Source organism: Penaeus monodon, chromosome 12, assembly GCF_015228065.2.
Source record: "Penaeus monodon isolate SGIC_2016 chromosome 12, NSTDA_Pmon_1, whole genome shotgun sequence".
Lineage (NCBI taxonomy): Eukaryota > Metazoa > Arthropoda > Malacostraca > Decapoda > Penaeidae > Penaeus > Penaeus monodon.
The window spans coordinates 12,249,438-12,255,519 of NC_051397.1; the positions used below are offsets into that span (position 1 = coordinate 12,249,438).

The window sequence follows — 6,082 nt, forward strand, 5'->3', positions numbered from 1 at the left end:
CCCCTATGGAAAGTTTAAAAAACATAATAATAAAAAATTAGAAGGGAAAAATTTTTGGGGTTTAATTGGGGGTTAAAATTAAAAAGGGTTTAAGTTTGAACTCTTAAAATGGTTATGGTTAAAAGGGATAAATTTCTAGACATCAAAGGTCATGTACACTATAGTTAATGTTGGGGAGGTGGTTGATTTTGTGATTATTTCTAGCGGGGAAAGGGAATTGGTGGTAAAAGGGTTGGGTGGGGTATGGTAAGGATTGTTAATGAAAAATTATGCTTTGGGGAAAAGAATATTTGTTAAGCAAAAGTGTGGGATTCTGTATGTCTAGAGGTACGGTTTTTTTCAACGTGGGCACGGCAGTAGGGGTGTGTGGGATTGATTCGGTGGGGGTGTATACTTTATGAGAGTTATGAGTACATAAATTCACTTGTAAGGAGGGAGTGGGGGATGAGGGGTGGTGGGGGGGTTAATGTGGGTGGGGTTGGGGTCGGGGGGGATGGGCTTTGGGAGGGGAGGGGAGGTGTGGGGGGATATCGTTTTAAAAGGGGGATGGATACACAGTTTTCTTGATGTGGAAAGGGGCAGAGTTGTAAATTTGGGGGTTAGGGGCAGTTTTCATTAGGGAAATTTTTTTTTTTCAATGGTTTCTTCTGAGTTGGGGTTGGGATTTTTGGGGATAAAGGATTTCTTGGAGGGGGGGAAAGGGAATTTGGGGTCTCAGCATAGAGGAAAGAAGGTGGGGGTGATTTTGTGGTAGGGGAAAAGGGGGGGGAATTTTGTTTGTCTTTACGGGTGTGCGGAGGGGGAAAGGGGGAAAGGGGTTGGGGTTGTGTGGGGTTGATATCTGTAGTAAGATTTGGGTTCTGGTTTTGGGTGGCAAAAAAGTTTGACTGGGGAAGGTAGGGGGTGAAGAGGGGGGGTTAGATGTGGGGGGGGGGTTTTTTGGAGAATTGGTAAATGAGCATATTACTGGAGGAAAAAGTAAAGAGAAACCCGTCGACGTGCTTCTTGTCGGCTTTTACGTAGTGTGATCCAATTTGATCGAGAGTTGCTACCTCAACTCAAATTTAAGGTGGGGAACCCCTATAAAAACTTATGGGGGCCCCCACAGTTGGGAATGTGTGTATTGTGCGGGCATTAGTCGGGGTATGGCCAGGTTGGGCAATAGTGGGCATCTGGCGTGAACGCAATTTTGGTTTTGGGGGTCCCAACCCACAATTTTGGCACTGACGTGGAGGGGGTTGGTATGGCAAAAAGGGAGGGGTTCTCCTCCTATGTAATGTTAAGGGGGAAGGGCTGCCTACGGGAAATTATTTTGGCTTGTTTGGGTTTCCTTTTGTGACCTCTGGGGGGAATGGGGTAGCTTGTACTGTGTTGCTCTGTCTTGAACAGGCAATGCGTCTAGAGACCCTCGGGAGTTTGTGATAGAATCACCCATAGAGTGTGGGGGCGTTAAAATCACCAAATATAGGAAAAGTGGTTAATTTGGAAAATTGATTTTTTCAAAAGCCAAAAAAGTCAATTTGGGGGGGGGGGGATAACTGAAACCTGTGTCCAACGATTTAAGGGAAATCGGGTAAAAGTGCAAGGGGACATTGGTTTGAAAGGGAGGGGTACCTAAGTGTTTTCTGATTGATAAGTTGATGAGACATAAGGGAATTGGGGAAAACAAAAAGATAAAGGGGTTGGGATTGGAGGGTGTTAAGAAAGTCTCTTGAAGGCATCAAAAGATGGGTTTTAAAGGAAAGGATTGACGAAAGGGCAGGTCTGTGGGAGCGGGAAAAACCCCGGAAAATTCCAATGAAAGGATTTTTACTTTTCTATATAGATTGGTAATGTTTGAGTTTTGGGGGGAAAAGCTAAGGGGGGGAAAGGATTGAGAGGTCTGAGTGGGAGAGTGTGGGGAGTTGGTTTCTCTAGGAGGGGTATTAGGAAAAGGGGTCTGAGGAGGGGGGAAATTTTAATAAGGGGGGTTTACGTGTGTATCCAGGGGGATGGAAGGGTAGAGGGGGGTGGGGGGGGTTAAGTGGGCGGGTTGGGGGCGGGGGGATGGGCTTGTTTGGGGGGGGGGTAGGAGGATTGGGGGTAGGGGTAATTTTAGGAGGGTGGGTTCAGCAGTTTTTGTTGTGGGGAAAGGGGCATTGTATTTGGGGGGTTGAGTGTCCCCCTTTTCATGAGGTAATCTTAATATTTTCAATGGTTTTTCTTTGAGTTGGGTTTGGGGGTTTTTGGGGGGGGAAAGGATTTTCTTTGTGAGGGGGGAAGAGAGGAGGTGTCTCAAAACCCTAGGAGCAAAGGAAGTGGAGGTGGGTTTTGTGGGGGGAAGAGGGGGTGGAACTTTGTTCTGTCTGTTACGGGGTTTGCAGGAGGGGGGGGAAAGGGGTTTTGGGGGTTGTATGGGATTGAAATATCTGTATAGAGATTGGGGTGTCCCGGATTTTGGGTGGCAAAAAAGGTTTGACTGGGGGGGTAGGAGGTAGAAGAGGGGGGGTTGATGTAGGGGGGTGGGTTTAGGAAATTGGTAGAGTGAGCAGTATTCCCGGGTAAGGGTAAAGGAAAACCCTTTTCCCTGCTTCTTGTCTGGCTTCACTATTTTTAGTCCAAGTTTGAATCTAGAGTTGCTACCCCAGACTCAAAATTTTAGGTGGGACAGCCCCCATTAAATACTTATGGGGGCCCCGGGGCCCCAGTTGGGGGCACCGGGGTTTGGGGACATAGTGGGGATCTGCTGTGGAACAGCAAAGTTTTGGCTGGGTGTCCTAGACGCCAACAGTTTTGGCACTACGTGGGGAGGTTGGTAGGACGAAAAGGGGGGGATTCTCCCCCTATGAACCGTTAAAGGGAAGGGCATTCTACGGAAGGGAATTTTGGCTATTTTTTCGATGACCTCTGGGGGGAATGGGGTAGCTTTTACTATTTTGCTCTAGCTGTGAGACAGGGAAAGATTTCTCCACAATCGACCAAACTAGATTGGGCAATTTTCTGGGGATTGAAACTGTTCCGGTCAAGTATTGGGGTTTTTATGGGGGTTTTGCAAGGAGGGGTTACCATATAGGGGCTGTTAATTTTTTTTTTAATGCTAAGCTTGGTTTTCGGGTGTTACTGTACAAAACGGGAGCGGCGGGTCGGTACGGAAAGACTTTACCACCTTTTTTTTTGGACATTGTTGGGAAGAAAGGTGTTGTCAGATAGGGGGCTTGGGAGGGATCACGAAAAAACGTCCCTTTGGTGCGCGAAGAGGGGATTCAAAATTGTTGTAGAGATAGGGGGAGTGAAGGGGGGGGCGTGACGAAGATGGATGTGTTGAGGGGGGTGTTTTTGGGGGGTGGGCAATAAGGGTTAAGGTTTTTAATAAGGGAGGATGGGTGGTTATGTTTTGGGGGTTGTGGGGTAGAGGTGTTTAAAATTTAGCTTGCTGGGAGAGTGGGAAATTCCTTAAGGGGGATTGTTGGCTACTTACTATAGAAATTGATGGGGGTTTTTATTGCATGTTTTGGACCGTGGTCAAAGGGAGAGCCTGGGTCAGGGAATCGGGTGGGTTTACATCGTTGGGGGTATTTGATAAGGGGAACCTCATTGCCCCTAATGTGGGGGTTGTTTTCATTATTGGCCATGGGGAGCCTGGTTATGTTGGGGTAAAAACCGTCCACCCCTCAGGGTCCCCTTGAGGGGGAAGGGGTAGTAACTAAAACGGGGAATCCGGGCCCATGCTCCCTAGGCCGTTCAGGGCTGCACAAAGCAGCCTTTCATCCTTTCAAGCACGCTCTCACACCTTAGAGGTGGTAGCAAAGGTTTGGTGAAGGACGAAACAAAGGGGGGAAGGAAAATAAAAACCGCAAAATTTTTTTATCGAGGGCGATCCCAAAGGGTTTGGGGAGTTTTTTCCTCATTGGTCCCAGTCTCCCCTCCAAGCCCCCCCACGCAACAACGGGGAAGGGATTGGGGGACCTGTATTAAAAACAATTAATAAAGTAACTCTCATGAGTGGCATTACATAATTCCATTCCATTGAATTTATTAAAAAATGACCACTAACAGGGAATTCACCCGAAAACCCCTAAAAAAACAAAAACTTTAGCAAAAAAAAAAAAAAAAAAAAAAGAGGGAAGGTGAAACCTCTCAAAAACAAACTGACAAGCTTGCTTTAAATTATTTAAACCCAATCCTGTTGTAATACAGTCACTGCCACAAACTAATATATAGTGAAAAACAATTTACAAACCCCCAAATAATAATAAAAAAAAAAATAAATGAGGAGGAAACGGTTTTGATTACTCTGTCCCCGTATTCTGATCCCCCCCCTAAAACTTCTGTTGGTGGGGGGGGGGGGGGATGGAGACAGACAGAAGCTCTGTTTGGGTCACCCCCCGAGCTTAATGTTGATGGAACATAAATTTTCAATAAAAGGGGTCTTGTTAAATAGTGTATTTTCTTTTAAGCTTCTCCCCCCCCTCACTTTGGGTAATTGTTGTGTGTGTGGTGGGGGGGGGGGGGCTTAGGATATGGAGACAGAGGCCCAAAGTAAACTTGCTAAAATATCTTTACCTCTTTCTGACTCAGCATTATGATACAATGATGCTGTGAAATGTGCCATATGTCAAAAGTATTATGAACATAGAAACAGTAAATAAAGGGTTTAAATTTTAATAAGTTTTTTTTTTTTTTTTTTGCAAAGTTTGATGTTTTCAAAATTTAATTACCCCATTTATTTCTGAATTGGTCATTCATTTTTTGGGTTTTCCCTTGGAGCTAAACTTTTTTTTTTCCTCCCATGATAATATCCCAAAACTGATATGATACATTCCTGACTTCAAGAACTCATTTATGGGAAAGTGAAATATGAAAATTGATAGCATTTATTTTATAACTGGTATATAAGTCTGTTAGACAGCTAAGGGAAAATTTTTACATTGTAATTGTTACAATATTAAAATCTTGGTATAAAATCCTAAGTAATTCTAGAGGAGTTGTGATGAATTTGGTTAAAAACATAACCATGTGATAAGGTAACTAGAAATCAAAAGTAATTGAAAGAGATAATCTAAAATTTGAAATATGCTGCAATGTTATTTTGACCATATTAAATGTATTAAAGATAAATTTGTAATTATGTCACATTATATGATAATGTACAGTACATAAAAATTTATGAGAAGCTAGTAAACTTTCTATACATTAAGAGGTCCCTATTTGCTGGAGGTTGAGGCCCTCTATATGCCATGGCGACGAAGTTGCTGTAGATTTCTTTTGATCGTCTAGGAACTGTTGGTGGGTCAGTCTCAATGGAAGAATCCGACAGAAACTAGACCTCTGAATCAGAACCAAGGAGCTGTAAAGAAAATGGTACTTCATTGTTAACTTATTTCTGAAAGGTATTTTCACTAAAGATGCAATAAATACGTAATTTTTATTTTACTTTCCAAGAACCCTAGAAAAAGCACTTTAATCCTTAACCCAAATCTGCCAGGGATGGCATGTATGTACATGCCATGCCCACTGTCAATTTAGTTTAATAATGTTTTTTACACATGGATGGCTTAACAAATACTGTCACCAATGAGCCAAATTTTGAATACTACCTGTTTCACCTGTTTTTTACTTTTCCTTGATTTCCAAAAATATTTTCTGGCATCTAATATTGCTGTTAGTAATGTCAATAAAACTCATCAATATTGATAGCATTAGTTTTTAAAAAATTGCCCTCTCTCTCTCCCTCTCTCTCTTTCACTCACTCACTCACTCACTAACTAACTAACTAACACACTCTCTTTCTCTCAGAAGGAAAGGTGAAATCAGGTGAGGTCACAAAGTTTACACATTGATTCCTTTGTGGTAAGCACTTGCAGGGCCCATTTTATGTCAGAACATTTCAAAAAACAATACTACATTGGACCCCAATTTTTCCAGAGACATGGGTTAACAAATGCATCAATTTTGACAGACTAAATGGGCATACACAGTCATGAACAGACGACTTGGATACACACACATGCACACAAAAATGAAAAGCTTCTTACCTCCTACACTGCCACTAGTTTTGGCAGATTTTGAGAGTGGGACCATTAGTGGCTTTGTAGATCTCTCC

General features: G+C 43.1%; 1 pseudogene; it reads right to left on the reverse strand.

Moving 5' to 3' along the window:
- Positions 1-4,988: 4,988 nt before the first annotated feature.
- Positions 4,989-6,082, reverse strand: part of LOC119579623 — a 56,510-nt pseudogene continuing 55,416 nt past the window's right edge.